Source organism: Loxodonta africana, chromosome 12, assembly GCF_030014295.1.
Source record: "Loxodonta africana isolate mLoxAfr1 chromosome 12, mLoxAfr1.hap2, whole genome shotgun sequence".
Taxonomy (NCBI): domain Eukaryota; kingdom Metazoa; phylum Chordata; class Mammalia; order Proboscidea; family Elephantidae; genus Loxodonta; species Loxodonta africana.
In genome coordinates, this window is record NC_087353.1 from 81,864,013 (window position 1) to 81,885,488 (window position 21,476).

Below are 21,476 nucleotides of genomic sequence, written 5' to 3' on the forward strand. Positions count from 1 at the left end.
CTAGAACTCTGCTGAACGATTTACTTACATTACCACTTAAGACTCACTACAAACCTGTAAAGTATTTGCTGTTATCATTGTCATTTCCATTGTACAGATGGAGAAACCAAAACCCAAACTGATTAACAAGTAAGGGTAGATCTAGGCACTGAACCATGGGAGTTTAGCATCACAGCCCACATATTTAACCACTACACTGGCCTACGGGTATCTTAAAGTCTAAGAAAACTGGTACACACAGAGAGGATTATAGACAGATTCTGGGAACAAGGCTTTAAAGGGTGGGGATGATTAAGAAGCTAACTGTGGCAGAGATCAGGACAGCATGGAAGGAGTCTGAGAAGGGGAAGCTGCACTGCCGAGGATGTCATAGTGTTTTAAAATCAGTTGTCATCGAGTCAGTTCCAACTCAGGATGACTGCATGAGTGTCAGAACAGAACTGTGCTCCATTGGGTTTTCAATGGCTCATTTTTTCAGAAATAAATCACCGGGTCTTTCTTGTGCGACATTTCTAGGTAGACTTGAACCATCAACTTTTTGGTTAGCGGCTGAGCGCATTAACCATTTGTACCACCCAGGGACTCTTATAGTATTTTAGGGGAAAGATGAAGAGAAATTACACTAAGGGACTACAAGACGGAGGGTCAGAAAGAAGGGGTTGTTGTTTGGTGAGTGACAGCAGGGTGACCAATGTATTCAATATAAGTAATACAGGCATCAGATGGAACTTTTCCAAAATCACTGGCTTGGGGTATTAGGTCTTTAATATCCATGATCTTGGAAGGAAGCATCTATGTGAACTCTGAATGGCCACAAGCCTACCCTAGAAGTAATTACTGTGTTTGGTGGGCTAATCAGACAGCCTGGGTCAAGTGCCCACCCTTGTAACTGATGGGGCAGGGCCCTTTGTCTGACAGTTTGACCATGTTGGAGAGGGACAACCCTCAAAAGCAAGAGGGATTTTGTTTCTAGAGTAACGGGAAAGGAAATTGTGTGGGCAAATCACGTGGCTATTGGGGCTTATCAATGTTGAGCAGAAATCTGCCCTTCTTTCCTCTAAACCAGTGCTACTCAAAAGTGTGGTCTATGAGCCACCAGCATTAGCATCTCCTGGGGCCCTGAAACTTTCTGGCCTTCAACCCAGTCTCACTGAATCAGAATCTCTGGAAGTTGGGCACATTAATCAGTCATTTAACACAGTTTCCAGGCAATCTTTATGCGCACTAACGTTTGAGAACTTCCATTTGGTGAGTTATTTTTACATTTTCTATATCTTGTTTCTTCCTTCAGTTGTTTTGTGAAATGTGATCTAAGCCCCAAGAAGACATCATTCGTAAATACTGGGAAGAGACCTATGTCCCTGACTATCAAGTCAACAAAGCCCAAGAAGTTCCTAACTCAGGAGACATTATCCATCGAGAAGAATCTCTTACTACATAGTTTATCCTCTCATCTTAGTGACTGAGAAAGAGCAGGGCTTTTTAGTATTCTTGTCTGGTAATAGATATCACTTAGAAATCCATTTTATAATCATTTAAACTGGTCTTCTTTGGGTCTATTTACATAATTCCGTGAGACACATGGCAAGAGAGGCAGTGTATTATTTTTCTGCAGCCAAATACATGGAAAAACCACTTTCTGAGGTAATTACCACTTCAGTGCTCCCTATGCAGTTGGAGGGCACTGTGAAGAAGTCTGCCTTCTGGGCCCAGGGCCACTGAAGTGTAGTAGAAAGAGTGCAGTTTCTACCTGGGAAAGGGAAACAACATGCTTTTTGTGAAGCCTGTTTGCTTATATGCATAATTTGCATGAAGGTTATGGAATAGTGGCTCTCAAAGCATGATGGGAGCTCATTTCAAAACAAATAGCGAGCTTTCAAGTCCACTGAGGTGTGATGCTGGGAGGAGGGCACCTGACCTCCTGCCAGCAATACTGGAATTGTGAGTCACTCTTATTGAGCATCGAATCAGGGAGAGTTACCTCTCCCAGTGGATGCCAGCAGGGACTTTCTAAGGGGGAAGATTTTCTTCTTCAGGCACCAGATGTGTTGGAGAATTTTGTGTTTGAGCCACATAAAGGGTTGCCCACAAGGAAGAAGCGCTGAGCTTTCTCATGAGTCGTAAGCAAAGGATTATTCCTGAGGGACTCTGCCTCCTCACACTCTTACTCTGTTTTCTGTGTTCCTCTAGATTTTAAACCTTCGGTTTTTTCCCACCATGCAGATTTTGGCATTCCTCCTGGCATTTTCCAGTTGTTCGTGATTCTGACTCTGGCCTTGCATAAAACTCAAGTTCTGTACCCTATCCACACCTTGCTAGCATCTTGAATACTGCATGCATATATCTTTGGTACATTTATTGTACATCTACAATATGCCAGGGAGTGGTTGGGTATCAGTAATTCTAGGGTGAATAGACATTATCTGTACCCTCAAGGAGCTCAAAGAATAGTTTTATTTTAGTATGTGGTCTTGAAACTAATGGCTTAGTGTGGTTTTGCTCCATTATGCACTTATAGCAGGGGTTTATAACCTGGGATCTATGAACGCTCAGGGATCTGTCGATAGAATTCAGGTGATCCTGAACTTGAATAGGAAAAAATTACATCTTTATTGTTAACTTACCCCTTATTCTTGTGACCTTTCTTGGTTTCCTTGTTTATGGCTTGTATCCCATTTGCAACCAATGACTTTTATTCACAGTTACACTTATAGACCAGGTATTTGGCTTCCCTGGGCTTGCTTACATGACCTGTGGTACAGATTGGCAGAAGCCTGATCTTTTATTAAAATGCCATCCCACCTGACCCACAGCTCTTCTCCTCACCACGACTATTACCATTGTAGCCCCTTCCATTCCCTTCCTCATATCTTCTAATGCAATCAGTAATTCCAGCTGCTTCTTGTTGGCTTATTTTTGTCATACTTTGAGATCAGCTTTGTCCCTAAGGAAGAAATGTTGAATAAAATCTTATGCCAGAAGGTCATTGGCTTGATGTCAATCTATTCTTGTTCCAGGAATGGTCTACCAGTTAGCTATCTACCTGCTAATGCGCCACCCTGAGATCCATGTCTACTACTATTTAGGGCACAGGCCTCAATTGACCCTTCTGGACTTGCCCCAGGGCCTGCATGCCTGACTTACAGAATCTGTCTTTCCATCTTTGTGTGGTCCCCTAGACCATCTTTTCCTTTAGATCCTTATAGAGGTACACTTGGTTCAACTTCTGGCTCTGTTTCTTCCTGGTTCATGTAGCATTGGGCTAGTTACCCTTTGGAAGTTCCATTTTCCTAACCTGTAAAATGAGTGTAATAACAATACCTACCTTGTAGGTTATATGGATTAAATGAGATAATACCTGCCACAGTCTTCAGCAGTGTTAATTATAATCAATATTTGTGTTTGTAGTTATAATCACATGAAAATAAGTTACATGTATCATATGTGTTATAATCATTATTACCAAAGACCTGATAAGATTGAATAAAAATAATAGTATATTAGTAATTATAACTTTGAATAAAGAGTACTAAGTAATACATGAGGTATGTGGTAAACAAAGAGGAGGTTTGGGAAACTACATTGTTGCAAATGAAGGTGCTTGCTGGCCTAAGGGGTAGGTGAGTAATAACTTGTGCTCTTCTGGGGCTGCAGCAGGCTCAGGCTGCAAAAGGCTGCGTCTGCAAATTCCAATGATAGTATGGCTAAGGTCAGTGGGTTATGGAAATTAAGATCCAATTTGGGATGGAGAGTTTTGAGTTGTCTTTAGCTAAGTTCAAGTTGTTGCCGGGAACTCCAGATCCTGCTCGGCATGACTCATCAAGCCATTAAACAAGAGGCCAAGGCAGGAGATCAGAAAGGCAGCTTTATTTCATTGCACAAGGAAAGGAACAGTCAGGGCTGGTGCCTCCAAGACTGCTCAAAGATATGGTTTAGGGAGGTTGATTTTATAGAGCTTACTTTTTTTTACAAGCAGAGAGATTATATGAATTACATCAGCAACATTCTAAACCATGCTATGCAGGCACAGGATGGGTTACATACAACTTCATAGGGTGTGTGTTTAGAAAATGGAGGTTAAACTCCTCCTAGGGGTGGGAGAGTTAATATGTATGAGGCATTTAATGAGCCAAGGTAAACTTTAGGTATCTTGAACTAGTTTAAACTGACTCTCACTGGTTTACTTGTCCTGCCTAAAAGAGAAAATACAAGCTCTGAGGTGTAATCTACTATGGGATTTTTCCCAGTATCAAAGGCTGCTGCCTTAAAGTGTCCAGGCTTTTGAGCCTCCCTCCAAAAACTAATTAACCTCTTTTGCCCATCGTTCATTGTTGTGTTGCTCTGTAATGTTGGAAACTAACCCACAATTGTTACTGTTAGGTGCTATCAAGTCGGTTCTGGCTCATAGTGACAACAGAACAAAATACTGACTGGTCCAGCACTATCCTCACAATCCTTGTTATGCTTGAGCCCATTGTGGCAGCCACTGCATCAGTCCATCTCATTGAGAGTCTTCCTCTTTTTCGCTGACCCTCTAATTTACCAAGCATGGTATCCTTCTTCAGGGACTGATCCCTCCTGATAACATGTCCATAGTATGTGAAACAGTCTCACCATCCTTGTTTCTAAGGAGCATTCTGTTTGTACTCCTTCCTAGACCGATTTGTTTTCTTTTGGCAGTCCGTAGTATAATCAATATTCTTCGCCAACACCATAATTCAAAGGTGTTAATTCTTCCTCAGTCTTCCTTATTTATAGCCCAGCTTTCGCATGGCAGGTGAGGCAATAGAAAACACTGTGACTTGGGTCAGGTGCACCTTGGTCTTCAAGGTGACATCTTTGCTTTTTAACACTTAAAAAGAGGTCTTTTGCAGCAGATTTTCCCGATACAATACATCGTTTGATTTCTTGACTGCTGCTTCCATGGGTGTCAATTGTGGATCCAAGTAAAATGAAATCCTTGACAACCTCAGTCTTTTCTCCATTAATCATGATGTTGCTTATTGGTCCAGTTGTGAGGATTTTTATTTTCTTTATGTTGAGGTGTAATCCATACTGAAGGCTGTGGTCTTTGATCTTCATCAGTAAGTGCTTCAAGTCCTCTTCACTTTCAGCAAGCAAGGCTGTGTCATCTGCATATCTCAGGTTGCTAATGAGTCTTCCTCCAGTCCTGATGCTCCATTCTTCTTCGTATAGTCCAGCTTCTTGGATTATTTGCTCAACATACAGATTGAATAACTATGGCAAAAGGAAACACCTTTAACGCACACCTCTCTTGACTTTAAACCACGCAGTATCACCTTGTTCTGTTCGAACACCGCCTCTTGATCTATGTATTATAGGTTCCTCATGAGCACAATTAAATGTTCCAGAATTCCCATTCTTAGCAATGTTATCCATAATTTGTTACAATCCACACAGTTGAATGCCTTTGCATAGTCAATAAAACACAGGTAAACATCTTTCTGGTATTCTCTGCTTTCAGCCAGGATCCATCCGACATCAGCAGTGATACCCCTCGTTCCACATCCTCGTCTGGATCCAGGTTGAATTTCTGACAGCTCCCTGTCAGTGTACTGCTGCAACCACTTTTGAGTGATCTTCAGCAAAATTTTACTTGTGTGTGATATTACTGCAATTGTTGGATAATTTCCGCACTTGGTTGGATCACCTTTCTTTGGAATGGGCATAAATATGGATCACTTCCAGTCGGATGTCCAGGTAGCTGTCTTCCAAATTTCTTGGCATAGATGAGTGAGCACTTCCAGCACTGCATTCATTTCTTGAAACATCTCAATTGGTATTCCATCAATTCCTGGAGCCTTTTTTTTTGCCAGTGTCTTCAGTGCAGCTTGGACCTCTTCCTTCAGTACCGTTGGTTCTTGACCTAATGGTATTTCCTGAAATTGTTGAATGTTGACTGGTATTATCATCCCAGGCCCATAATCATCACCAACATCACCAATCAACATAATCTTCTGCTTCTCCTGTTTTTTTTATTTTCTCCTCATTCTCCTCTATCACCAGCATCATTGTTGCCATTATTATCATCACCATCCTCATCTTCATCATCATCACCACTGTATCCTCTTTTTCCTCCTCCTTTTCCTTGCCTTCTTCTCCTTATCCTCCCATTCTGCCTTTTATCCGTCTCATCCACTTCTCTCATCAGGTACTTTTCTCACCCATCCCCTAATATTAGAAACTTCGATTCTCTAATTAGTATCTTTAAAGCAATATCCTGCCCCTATCTGAATGCTCACTTAGTAACACTTCATAAATGGTGTAATATCTTCATGGAGCATGAAACTCTGATGTTGTACAAAATAACTCTTCACCTTCAGAATCTCTCTTAAGGGAAAGATTCGTATCTGAACTCCCAAATGCCTACTTTGACCATGAGGTAGATGAAGATGATGGCCTTTATGCTTTGATTTATCTTTTGACCTGAAACCAGGAAGGTTTTTCTTAGCAGCAGTAGGTGCAGCTTGCTGCTGCCTTTAGCTTTTTTTTTTTTTTTTTTACATTGGTAATGATAAAAACTACACAAGAAATTCATGAGCACATTCTCCTTATAAAAAGATTTAAATGATTTCAATGTATGCATGATGTGAGTCTTCATTCAAATCCCTCTGTTAAGTGTGCTCCATCCCCAGAGGTACCCATTATTAACACTTTGATGTAGATTCTTCCAGTCTTTTTCTCTGTAATTTTTTCTTCAATAATCTACATATTGTTTTTAATTACTTTATTGAGGAATAATTGACCTACAATAAATAAATAAATTGTTCATGTTTAAAGCATGTTATAGAAATTTTGACATATATATATATACATCTGTGAAATCATCACCGCAATCAGGATAATGGACATATCTATCATCCCCAGATGTTTCCTTGTGCCCTTTTGTAATCTCTTCTTCTTACCTTTCACTCCACCCCCATCTAACCCAGGCAACCACTGATATGCTTTCTGTCACTATACATTAGTTTGCATACCCTAGAATTTATTTAAGTGGAATCATACAGAATATATTCTTTTCTGTCTGGTTTCTTTCATGCTGCATAATTATTTTGAGATTCATTCAACATTAATTTGTTGCATGTATCAAGAATCCGTTATCTTTTATTGCTGAGGAATATTCCATTGCATGGATATTCCGTAGTTGATTTATCCACTCACTTGTTGATGGGTATATGAGTTGTTTCCAGTTTGGGGCTATTATAAATAAAGGTGTTGTGATCATTTGTGTACAAGTCTTTGTGAGGGTATATGCTTTCATTTCTCTTCTAAGGAATGGGATGTCTGGATCATATGGTAGGTGTATGTCTAGCTTTTTAAGAAACTCACAAACTGTTTTCCAAAGTGGTTGTACCGTTTCTTCCCACCAGCCATGTATGAGAGAGTGTAAGTTTCTTCACGTCCTTGCCAAAGCTTGGTATCGTCAATCTTTTTTAATTTTATCTATTCTAAAAGTTGTGTACAGGTATCTTATTGTGGTTTTATTTTGCATTTCCCTAATGACTTTTTAATGACTAATAATGTTGAACATATTTTCATGTGCTTACTTGTCATCTGTATATCTTTTTTGGTAAAGTGTCTATTCAAACCTTCTGTCTGGTTTTTAAAATCAAATTCTTTGTTTTCTTATTATTGAGTTTTGATACTTCATATATTCTACATATAGCCCTTTATCAGTAATATAATTTGCAAATATTTCCTCCCATTCTGTGGCTTTTCTTTTCATTTTCTTGTTTCATTTAAAGACTAGGAGTTTTAAAAGAATTTTTTTTTTTTTTTTTTTTTACCGTTCTTTATTTTTTATTGAAAGTTTACAAAACAAGCTAGTTTCGCATTAAACGGTTAGTACACACTGTTTTATGACATTGGTTAACAACCCCATGACATGTCAACATTCTTCCTTCTGGACCTTGGGTTTCCTGTTACCAGCTTTCCTGTCCCCTCCTGCCTTCAAGTGGTTGCTGGGCTGGTGTGCACCTTTAGTCTCATTTTGTTTTATGGGCCTGTCTCATCTTTGGCTGAAGGGTGAACCTCAAGAGTGACTTCATTACTGAGTTTAAAGGGAGTCCAGAGGTCATACTCTCAGGGTTTCTCCAGTCTCTGTGAGGCCAGTAAGTCTGGTCTTTTTTTTTTGTGTGTGTGTGTGAGTTAGAATTTTGTTGCACATTTTTTTCCAGCTCTGTCTGGGACCCTCTACTGTGATCCCTGTCAGAGCAGTCAGTGATGGTAGCTGGGCACCACCTAGTTGTAGTGGACTCAGACTGATGGAGGCCTTGGTAGTTGTAGTCCATTAATCCTTTGGACTAATCTTTCCCTTGTATCTTTAGTTTTATTCATTTTCCCTTGCTCCCGAAGGAGTGGTACCAGTGGAGTATCTTAGATGGCCACTCATAGGCTTTTAAGACCCCAGATGTTACTCACCAAAGTAAAATGTAGAATGTATTCTTTATTAACTAGGTTATACCAGTTGAGCTAGATGTTCCCCGAGACCATGGCACCCACTCTCCCCATCCCAGCAATTCAGTCCCTCAGGGAGTTTGGATGTATCTGTAGAGCTTTCATGATTTGAGAGTTTTTTTTTTCTTTTTTAATATAGCAAGCAGTGATATGGTTTCCCCCTTAAGTTCTGCTTTAACAGTATCCCACAAATTCTTTCCTGTTTTTCTTCCTGACTCTCGGGGTTCACTGTTCTTTACTGCCTGATGTCCAATGTCTTGGAAAGTGCTGCTTCATTTATTTTGTCTGGTTTTTGGTTGCTGTAGGCAGGAGGGTAATTCTGGTCCCTTTTATTTCATTTTGGCCAGAAGTGGAAGCCTATGTATCTTTTTATGCCTTGATTAAAAAAAAAAAAAAAAGGTCTTAAAAGATCTTTTCATTTCAGATCTCGTGGATGTACTTCTTCCTTTTTTTAATGGCTACATAGTATGTTAATAAAGACTATAATTATCATTGGTTGAGTTCTTAGTACGTGTCAGATACTGTTTATGACAATTTACATATGGTAACCCATTTGTGGAGTTGGACAAGAATCCCACTTGGGTTTGGTGTTGTGGCAGTCAAGTATTTGGGAGATAGCAGGTGCTGCTAGGTAATAGAGGGGCCAGGAGACTGACAGGCAGGATCACAGCTAACTCATGTGTGGATGCCCCATAAATATGTTAAGTATTCCCCTAGTTATTGACATTTAGGATTGTTCTCAATGTTTTTCTATTACAAACAAAGCTAGAGTCAACATAATTCTATATACATCTATGTGCACATGAGATAAAGCATCTGTAAGATAGTTCTTCAATGTGGAATTTCTGGGTCAAAGGGTGTGCACAATTCAAATTTTGATCAGTACTGCCAGATTACCCTATAGTTATATTGTGCCAATTTACACACAGCTAACAGTACATGAGAATTTCTGTTTCTCTAACCTTTACCAGCACCAGTTACTATTAATTTTTTTAACTGTCCCAATTTTATGGGCAAAAACTGATGCTTTAATGTTTTAATGTACATTTCACTAAAAATATTTTCATACATATTTGACAGGTTTTTTTTTTTTTTTTTTTTTTAAATTTCCATTTGAATCTTTTGCTCATTTTACTCACGGTTGTTTGTCTTTTCTTAGAGATTTGTTGGTGCTTATTTCCTATTCTAGATCTTAATATTTTCTCTGATTTCTCTGTTGTAATTATTTTTCTTTGGGCTCTTTCTTGTTTGTTCTTAACTTTGTTTATGCTCTCTTTTGTCTTAAAGAAGTCTATAATTTTTATGCAGTCCAATGTGTAAATTTTCTCTCAAGGGCATTGGGTTTTATGCTTTGCTTAGGAAGCTATTCTGGATGCCAAGATTATAAGCATATTCCCTTCCATTTTTATTTAGCATCTTAAGAGCTTTGTTTTTCATACTGTCCTTTTATCTACCTGGGATCTATATTTATATGTAATGTGTGTGTTTGTGTGTGTGTATGTGTATTTTTTTTTTTTATGTGTGTATGTGACAGAGAGAAAGAGAGCGAGATAATATGTCATATAACTTATTTTCCCCCAAGAAGATATGCAGTTATCCCAATATCATGAACTGGATATCTCATTTTTTAATCATGGATTTGAAGTATCACATTTAACCCAAACTGAATTACTGTACACACATGGCTGTGTTATGGGAGATTATTCAATTTCACTGATTTTTTTTTTTTTTTTTACTACTTTCAGTTTTAATTATTGGAGTTGATGGTATGTTTTGATATCTTGTAGGGTATTTCCATGTCAGTTGCCCCTCACTGCTCAAGTAAAGGTACAAAAATGTGAAGGAGTGTACTGTGACCAAGATGCTATTATTATTGTGTTATAGCTAGAGTGCAAATTGTGAGAAAGTAAGGAAGGGCAAGAGAAATACGTAGATTTTGAAGGAGGCTGTATACCATAACAAGGAATGTGGAGAGCCACTGAAGGATAAATCTTGGGGCCGATATGAGTAATTTGTTCTGTAGACAGATAGTTGGGAATTGGATTTCAGCTCCTAGATACTTTTGAGATAAACATTCTATTATTATCCCCATTTCATAAATTATGAAAACTGTTAGTACATCTAAGTTGTGGGAGTTATTACATCTAAGTTGTGGGATTGGAACCTAGACCTGTCTCATTTAACTCCTTTGCCATCTTACCTCTCAAATAATAAGAAGCTTCATACCTGGGCATTTCCCAAAAGTATACAATAAGGATTTCACCCTCTGCTCCCTAGGAAAAAAAGTAAGATTTTTGTTCCCAGAGGACATAAATTCAGTATTCATCTGCCTGGAGGAAGACGCATACTTAAAATTTTTGTTATGCTCATTCTGTATATCTGAAATCTCTAATACACTTGAGAAATTTGATATCCTATTGAAAAGTATTTTTTTTTCTTCTTCTGCCTTTCTTAAGGCTTGTACATCTCTCTATCTAGGCCTTTGACCAACTGACTCTTACTTGACAGAAGCTAGTTTTTAGGTTCCATACTCTTCAGGTAAATGAAACTGGCCAACCTAATTTTTAAGATAGTAATACTGCATTTCCTATGATTCCTTACCTTAACCCTCCTAACCTCTCTCCCTCTCCATCAATCCCACTGGCATAGAAATCTGCTATTCGGAAAATATTTTATATCAGGAGCTTAGTTCACGGAGTCTGCTTTCTTCCATGAGGCAGATCTTTCTATACTCCTGATAAAAGGGATTAAAATTAGGTTTCTCAATAAATGAGAAAAGTCTCAGGGTATTGGGCAAAAATGGAGGGGAATTTTTCAGGATTATTTTTGATTGAGGTGCAAAGTCAGAGGAATAAAGCCCGACCACAAGCCCCCTTCCTTGAAAAATTCTTCCCCCACACTATAAGGGTGGCATCCAGAAGCCATTTTGAACCATGCAATCTTTCCCTCTGGTTACAGCTGATTGAACTAGGACTGAACACTTGACCCTAAGTAGACAAATGATTCTTAAAGAGACCAGTGATACTTTGTTCTCCCCAGAATTTGGAATTAGATTTAGAGATGTGAACTATTGTCTGCGGGTTATTTTGAAACAAGAATATACAAATGTAGGAACTACGGAGCAGCCACTTTTGGCCCCTTGTTCTCTAAGTCAGCAAAAGCCAGTCTGAGAGAGGGAACAAAATGGACACATGGAAGCAGAGATGAAAGACCATCTGGCTCCAGAAAAGGAAGGAGGGAGGGAAGGAGAGCAAAAGTGAGAGAAAGCTGGAGTAGCTGCAGGGTTTCTGACCACTTTCCAGTTCCCTGTTCCAGTCCCTTGTTGTAAGGCTTGGCTGTACTCTCTAACCTTCAGTTCCAAATCATACCCCGTATTGCTTTCATTTCCATTTTTTATTTGTTTGAAACAAAAAGAGCTTTGATTAAGACACATTTGCACTCTAGCTTCTCTTCAATAGTGGAATAACAAACAGAAATTAGTGTGTGTCCTGTGGCAATGGTTGGATATGCACTAGAGGGAGGCACACTCAAGAGACTACCCTTTAACTGCTGAAGTCAGTTTATGAAAACACAGATTGATTCTGCAAAAAGCATGTGTTGGGAAGTTTCTTGAACCTCAGTGGAAAGGTGAGGTGTCTATGGATTCATCAGAATTTCAGATAGTTGGCCCAGTGGGACAGAGGAGTTGGGATTTGCATTAGTTGTGGGAGGATTTGCATTTGGATATGGGGGGTTGTTAAGAAGATCCGCCAAGTGGGCAAAGAATAAAGTCAAAGGAGTACAGTTATCTTGCATCACAATTCGGGAAAGTGATGACCATTGGAATCCGAGCTGAGGGAGAAGATTGTTCTAACATGTGAGGCTAAAGTGATGTTTAAAAGCCTACATACTAGCAAGTAGGATATATTCAATAGAAATTACCTGAATTATTATTTCTAGAGGGATTTGTATGATTAGAAAGTGTCTTATGTTGCCCAACGGGGAGACAGTGTTTTCGCCCAGGTCCCAAGTGAGACGTGACTTCTTTCTCTGAACGATATTTCATATCGCCCCTCTGTACACCAGTGTTCATGGAAGAAAGAATTAATCTATGAAGCAGTCAGGTTCAAAGAGTTTTTATGAGAATTGAATAAGAACTACATAAGCACTCAAAGACTACAGCCTTCAGTATGGATTATACCTCAACATAAAAAAACAAAAATCCTCACAGCTAGACCAGTAAGCAACATCATGATAAAAAGAGAAAATATTGAAGTGGTCAAGGATTTCATTTTACTTGGATCCACAATCACCCATGGAAGCAGCAGTCAAGAAATCAAATGATGCATTGCATTGGGCAAATCTGCTGCAAAAGACCTCTTTCAAGTGTTAACAAGTGAATATGTCACCTTGAAGACTAAGGTGCACTTGACCCAAGTCATTGTGTTTTGAATCGCCTCATATGTATGCGAAAGCTGGGCAATGAGTAAGGAGGACTGAAGGAGAACTGATGCCTTTGAATTATGGTGTTGGCAAAGAATATTGAATATACTATGGACTGCCAAAAGAACCAACAAATCTGTCTTGGAAGAAGTACAGCCAGAGTGCTTCTTGGAGGCAAGAATGGTGAGACTTTGTCTCACATACTTTGGACATGTTGTCAGGAGGGATCAGTCCCTGGAGAAGGACATCATGCTTGGTAAACTAGAGGGTTAGCAAAAAAGAGGAAGACCTTTAAGGAGATGGTTTGACTCAGTGGCTACAACAATGAGCTCAAGCATAACAAGGATTGTGAGGATGGCACAGGACTGGGCAGTGTTTCCTCCTGTTGTACGTAGGGTTGCTGTGAGTCAGAACTGACTCGACGGCACCTAACAACAACAAGCACTCAATAAATTTTAGCTACTACTACTATTTTTTATCTTCTTCTACTACTGTAACTAGCATTATTATAGGTGCCCAGACCACAGCAAGTATCAATGCCTATTTTTCCCCTTATTCAACAAAAGGTGACTACAGACTTTGTTTTTAATCCCCTTTAACCCAACACTTTGCAGTTCACCACACACAAATGCAGCCTTTTGTTTCTTGATCATTAGAAGTGGTCGTTTTGTGGTATACCCTGCAAAATTCCTCTCATTGTGGGGAGCAGGAGAGCAGTGGGATGCAGACCCCAAATTCTAGTAAAAAGACCAGACTTAATGGCCTGACTGAGACTAGAAGGACCCCAGTGATCATGGCCCCCAGACCTTCTGTTGGTCCAGGACAGCAACCGTTCCCAAAGCCAACTCTTCAGACATGGATTGGACTGGACAGTGGGTTGGAGAGGGATGCTGGTGAGGAGTGATCTTTTTGGATGAGGTGGACACCTGAGACTATGTTGGCATCTCCTGCATGGAGGGGAGATGAGAGGGTGGAGGGGGTTAGAAGCTGGCGAAATGGACACGAAAAGAGAGAGTAGAGGGAGGGAGTGGGCTGTCTCATTAGGGGAGAGTATTTGGGAGTATGTAGCAAGGGGTATGTAAGTTTTTGTGTGAGAAACTGACTTGATTTGTAAACTTTTACTTAAAGCACAATAAAAATTATTTTAAAAAAATTATTAAAAAAAATCCCCCCCCAAAATGCCCCTCATTGTGGCATACCACTTAGAGGGATGCCCAGAGATGTCCCCTTTCACATTATCACAGTCTTTTAGTTGGAAGGAGTCTTTGAGGTTAGTTCCATTCCAGGAGGTAGTATCTCCTCTAATCTGTTTGAGTAAAAGCCATCTCATTTACTACTGGTCTTTCTTAGGAATGGAGAACTTCTGAACTTCCTCCCAGGGCTAACCATTCATTGTTGAATGGCTTTCATTAGGTTAAATGACTTGAAATATGCTTCACTGGAGTTTGAATTTCTGGCCTCTGGAACCATACAGAGTAAATCTTAATCTCTTCTTCACAACAGAAGCTAGCTCACATGTGTTCCATGAGCCTACCTTACCCACTCTCTGTTCTTTCAACCATCCCACATCTTACATGGCCTTTAGATGCTGTCTTAGTCATCTAGTGCTGCTGTAACAGAAATGCCTCAAGTGAATGGCTTTAACAAACAGAAGTTTATTCTCTCACAGCCCAGTAGGCTAGAAGTCCAAATTCAGGGCATTAGCTCCAGGGGAAGGCTTTCTCTGTGGGCTCTGGAGAAAGATCCTTGTCGTCAATCTTCCCCTTGACTAGGAGCTTCTCTGCAGAGGAAACCTGGGTCCAAATGATGCGCTCTGATCCTGGCACTGCTTTCTTGGTGGTATGAGGTACAACCCACCCCCCCACTCCCACCCCCCATCTCTCTGCTTGCTTCTCTCTTTTATATCTCAAATGAGATTGGCTCAAGATGCAATCCAATCTTGTAGATTGAGTCCTGCCTCATTAACATAACTGTCACCTATCCCACCTCATTAACATCATAGAGGTAAGATTTACAACACGTGGGAAAAATCACATCAAATGATAAAATGGTGGACAATCATGCAATACTGGGAATCACAGTCTAGCCACATATTTTGGGGGACACAATTCAATCCATGACAGACGCTAACATTATGTTCATTCCTCTCTGAGCTTGCTCCAGTGTAATCAGTGTCCCTTTTAAAATATGTCATTTAAAACTGGACAACCAATCCTTGAGTTGTTCAGATAGTGCAGACCAAGAGTGGTTCTTTTGGTTTCCTTCAATCTAGACACTGCATTATTTCTATTAATGCAATATAAGCTTTTTGTTTGTTTGAAGTCATGTCACATGCTGGCTCAATGAAAACCCTGAAATACTTTTCACAAAAATATTACTATATTTTCTCTCACTCTTGTGAAGTAGATCTTTTGAACTCATGTTCATTAATCTATTTATTCCTCTTATAAAGGGATTCCTTTGTGTTTCACCAAAGAGCCTATTAAAAGCTTAACACTTAATGAATCTGATGGCTTCCTGTTGCTTATGGGATAATGCTGTAATGCCCTTGAATGATGCAGAAATTCTCTCGTGACTTGACTTCTGGCATCATGACAAATTTTTCTCATATCCTACACTTTAGCCATTCTAAACTATCAGCAGGCCCCCAAACATATACCGTGCAATATCTTTGTATCATTGCACATTCCATTTCTCTGGTTGGAATGTCTTTACTGCCCTTGTATGCCTGGTGAACACCTACTCATCCTTAAAATCCCAGTTCAGAGGTCACCCTCTCCATAAAGCCTCCCATGACTTCACTCTAGCTTTATAGGAAAGCGCACAGTGCAGTGGCTTTCCTTTTCCACATACTTAGAATCAGATTTCTGTTCTGAGAAAATATTTCCAGAAATAATGACATCAACTGCTATCTGTTGAGTGACTTACTCTATGCCAGTTATAGTACTAAGGATTTTACATGTATTGTCACTTTTTGACTTCACAGTGAAGCATAGTCCCTGTAGTGGATGCTGCTGGTGCTCCACCATATCCCTTTGGCATTCACTCATCATCCCTGTGCCCACATGGCTTCTTACTGCAAACATCTATGACTCTTTGCTTGAGGGATTTCTCTGGCCTTAGGAGGATGCTCAGTCAGTATTGTTTAGGGATGACCTCAAGTGCCAGAGAGTTAACACCCCTGGAACAGCTCTTAACCAATGATATAAGGCAGCTGGTGGAGATATGCCCAAGCTCCTTGTTCTTTGGGTGAATCTACAGTGTCGAATGGTCTACTAGAGGAATTGAGCACCAGCGGTAATTTGCTTACTAATGCACCTTGTATTAGCTTCTTCCTGTCCCTGTCTTACTTCTACACTGCCTTACCAGTGCTTGCTGCTATCACGTTCCAAATAAACTACTTGCACTCAAATCTTTCTCTCGGGGTCTCTTTCTGAGGGAACCTAGAATAAAGCATCCCCATTTAGCAGATGAGGAAAGTGAGCTCACAGAGGCTACATAACTTGTGCAGAGCCAGAATTGGAGCTCAAGTTTGCTGAGAGCCCACCTTCTTATCTCTCCTGAGACCTGGGAGAACAAGGGATTTTAGTAAATTGGATCTAAGAAATGCCTCTGAGGGAAGGCATTCACAGTTCTGAATCCTGACAAGACTACCCATTTCTGCCTTTATCTACCACTTGAAAATGAGCCAGTGCACAAGCCTCCGAAGGGCAGTAAAGTGACACTGAATAATTGAATTCTGAACAAGCCAGACTAATGCAAATATCTGACAAATTGATTTAATTGCATTCACATACAATAAAGCTGAGCTCTAAAAGGTCAGCTAGAAAATGGGAAAGGACCCCTGGGAGCTTCCGGGGAGAGGCTGAGTTTAATACACATTCATCACATTTTATCATCTAATTAGCCCACACAATGCCAAACTGATAGACAGAGCCCTAAACCAGTGTACTGATTGATTATTTGCTTGGCATCTGTCATATCACCTTAAGGCTGTCCCTGTCATGGGCAGGCAGAAGTTATTCAGTGGTCAGCAAAAATGGTTGTGTATTTGGAGAAATTGTTTTTCTATAAGGATTTTGAGGCTCCAGGTCATTTTACCTAGACACCCCCACTCCATGCCACCTCTGAGGGTTACTATTGAATAGTTTGCTACAAAGGTAGCCATTGGAAACCAACTTTCTTCTGCTTCATCCCTTCTGTAGAATGAATATTAATGAATCGTTTCGAACAGAAAACCCTTTTAGGCTGTAAAATATTTAACTCAGGAAATTAACTAGTATAAGCCTTGCGTGGAAATATCTGGGCAGGGAAAACATTCTGGAGACGTTAATAAGAAGTCAATTGGACTCCATAATTTTATTCCATTTGAAAATGAAAGTGTGGATTTCAATCTAACAATTTACATGGTGGGTTTGGGATCAGGTGAAATATTGGTTCTATTTTTTCTGTGTACAAGGATGCCGAAACTGAGATTGATGCAGGACTTGATTGGTGAGATTGTTGCCTAAGTGGTGACCAAAGTGATGTTTTAGCCATTTTCTTTCTTGTTTCCTTTAGAAAGTAATTTCATAGTCATCTCTCTGAGCCTTAGTTTCCTCATCAATAAAACCAAGATGATACAGTGAGGTGAATTGGAAATGAGATTATGTATGCAATAGCCCCCTTTAACTAACTCTTCATATAAATATGAAATATTATTGCTATAGAGGGAGTCCCAAAGCTCTGATAGTGGTGTATTATTACACAAGAAGTTTTCCTCAAGCCGACCCTATATTTCTATATTTATCTTTTTCTTTGCAGTCAACTTCTTTAAGCCTTTTCTGTGTTCACCAACCCAGCTTTGTCACCTTTCATTCACACCTCAATCCCCTGGTATCAGTGCTACTACAACAAGGTCCTCGATGACTTTCATGTCCTTAAATCCAATGTAAACTTTTAAGACCTTACGTTAAATGAATTGTCTGTACTATTATGTACCACTAACCATCTCTGTTTTGGACATATATGGTGCCTTTGCAATATGGCTGTCTTTATTTTCCTCTTAGCTCTCTAGTATCTACTTCTCATTCTCTTTTGTAGGATCTCTTTTCACTTTTCATCCCTAAGAGTTATTCCAATGGGTTTGTCTTAACTCATTTCTCTTCTACAAAGTCTCCCCAAGTGCTTCCATCTAACTTTGTTACTTAAATTGTTGTCGATATGCTGATGACTCCCAAGTTCAGGTCCTTCTTCTTCTGCCTTTTTAGTTCTTAGCTCATGACCTTTCACAGACTTCATAATCTCTGTTTTGCATAAATTCATTAGCTTTCTCAATTGTCTTTCTGTTTGTCTCTAAGCTTGAGCAACCTTTGTCCCCCCATCCCCATACCATCTCCTACAATGCTTCTCGCTAAAACCAATGGGATCTTTCTTAATAGAAATCTGGACTTCTCAAAACCTTTTATAAATTAAAAGTGTATTTACTTACTGTCTTCCCTGAAACCACCTGAAAACAAAAAGAAAGTAAAGCAATACAATAAATAAAATTTTGTTTTTAAAAAAAACTGAGAGTTGTAGATCCAACTACCATTTATGAAAAATATCTACTAAACATAGTGAACACTTGACTACAAACCAAAAGACTGGCAGTTCGAACTTACCCAGAGGTGCTTCAGAAGACAGGTCTGCCAATCAGATTCTGAAAGGTCACAGCTTTGAAAACTCTGTGGAGGAGTTCTGCTTTGTGTATGCTCATGGGTCATCATGAGTCAGAATGACTCAACAGCAACTAACAATAACAACAAACATAGTTAAATTTTTACTAAATCAAGGGAGGAAATTCACAGAAGATGTATACCTTTACAGATTGCAGCCAGCATGTAGAGCTCTATAAATATGAGAGTAACAAGTTGTATCTGCAAAGACTGTGAGTATAAATGGGCTGCAGAACCATCCATGGATCAATTCAAATGCCACACAGTAGGGGGAATGATTTAGAAACTGTGTAGACACATCGTATTAACAAGAAGCAAGATGTTGGTGTAGCAGAGAGGAGGAGAGATGGAAGGATACAGAAGAGAAATAAACACTAGATCGTAAGATAAAGTCTTTGAAAATATACTACTTTGCTGCAAGCTAAACAGAACAATGTCCCTAACACACATACACAGAGATAGCACCCAAAAGAGAGAAAGAAAAATGATGATAGCAGGGAGTGGAGGCATAGCTCTAGGATTTAGAAAATAGCACAGTTGGTGAGAAAGTGTTATGAGACATGATGTTGCTGAAAAAACAGTGGGGAACATAGAAGATAGGCTTCACAAGGATAACAAAAATTAAATAAAGAGAAAGGATTGGAGGGCAAAGGAGATGTAATATTTGTATAATTGGCAACCCTGAAAAAGGGAATGAAACTACAACAACAAATCAATAATATTATAGAAAAAATAAGCTTCCCTGAATAAAGGAAAATTTCCATTTGCAGACTGGTAGGGCGTAACACAAACCAGGAAACACTGATACCAAATAATCAATACACATCCTGGTGAAATTACTGGACATCAAGGATGGAGAAAAACATCCTAAAGAACTTTAAGCATGGAAAAAAAACTCTAGTAACTGACAGAGTTGAGCTATCGACTTTCCAGCATAGGATTTGACAGGCATGTTTTAGAAGCACCCAAGAGGAAAGATGTGGAACCCAAAAACAATAAATTTACCTTGTTTTTGTGACAAAACCAGGTCTATTATAACTCTCACCATACAAACAAGATTAAAAACGAAAGCATATGAGAAATACGAAATTATGCTCTGAAATAAAAGAAAAGAGAATATCGCAAACCTCCTGAAAAAAAAAAAACAAGTTTTAGAAGGTTTCTGTTTTGTTCAACCAAAATGCAAAATGCATGTGCTCTAGAGAACATGAGATTAAGAATAGCATAGTAAGACTTTAGATAAAGAAGAATCTTGGCCGCAAAAAGGCAGAAAAAAAAAAAAAAAACGTTGCTGTTGAGTTGATTCTGACTCATAGTGACCTTATAACCATTCTATAGTATAGAGTAGAACTACCCCATAGGGTTTCCAAGGAGTGCCTGGTGGATTCGAACTGCAGACCTTTTGGTTAGCAGTCATAGATCTTAACCACTATATGACCACTTTTTATTTCTGAAATAAAAAAGTCTGCATAAAAATGAGAAATTGTACGATAGGGGAGTAGTACAGTAGAAGCAGTAAAGCGCAGAACTGTCAGAGATTGAAATTGAGTTGAAAATAAAGAGGACCAATTTTTGAAAATTTTCAGGTTGCAGAAGAAAATGGCAAGGAGTAATAAAATAAAATAATAGAATCTTAAATAAAAGGTGATGACTTTGGTGGACAAAACATAGTTCTAACTATTGAATAATAGTTATTGATTCTCATTATTGAATAATCATCAAAGGAAATACAAAAACAAATGTAGTTAAGAAATGTCTAAATATCTCATAAGACTGTTGTGCACAATCAGGGTATGAGATTGAAAACGGCTTGTAAGAAGTGGGGACACGGGAAACCCCATACATTGTTAGTGGAGATCGGACTGACACAACTGTTGAGAACAGAACCAGTGATACATTATCAAGTTAAGTATACAGGTGCCATGTCGTTGTTGTTGTTAGGGCCATCAAGTTGGCTGTGATTCATAGCAACTCTAGAACAACAGAACGAAACACTGCCTGGTCCTATGCCATCCTCATGATTGTTGTTATGCTTGAGCCCATTGTTGCAGCCACTGTGTCAATGCATCTCGATGAGGTTCTTCCTCTTTTTTGATCACCCTGTATTCTACCAAGCATGATGTCCTTCCCCAGGGACTGGTCCCTCCAGATAACATGTCCAAAGTATGTGAGACAAAGTCTCGCTATCCTTGCTTTTAATGAGTGTTCTGGCTGTACTTCTTCCAATACAGATTTGTTCATTCTTCTGGCCGTCCATGGCATATTCAATATTCTTCGCCAACACAGTAATTGAAAGGCGTCAATTCTTCTTTGATCTTCCTTATTCATTGCTCAGCTTTCACATGCATTGAAAACACAGTGGCTTGGGTCAGGCACACCTTAGCCCTTAGAGTGACATCTTTATTTTTTAACTCTTGGAAAGAGATCTTTTGCATCAGATTTGCCCAATGCAACGCGTTGTTTAATTTCTTGACTGCTGCTTCCATGAGTGTTGATTGTGAATCCAAGTAAAATGAAATCCTTGACAACTTCAATCTTTTCTGTGTTTTTCATGACGTTGCATATTGGCTCAGTTGTGAGGATTTTTGTTTTCTTTATGTTAAGGTGTAATCCATACTGAAGGTATGGTCACAGGTGCCGTAGGACCCCAAATTCTCATTTCTGGCTGTTTTTCCAAAGAACTTATTCCACAAGCTTTTAAGGGGTCAACTCTGAGAATGTTCATCAAAGTGTTGTTTGTGGTTATGAGGATTTGAAGGCAACCTAGGGTCAATGATTGGAGGCATGGATAAGTATGTGCTCCATGTAATACTGTTCACAGTTAGAAACCACAGACTGAAGACACCCAGAACAGCATGGTGCTGAGAGTAAAAACAAACA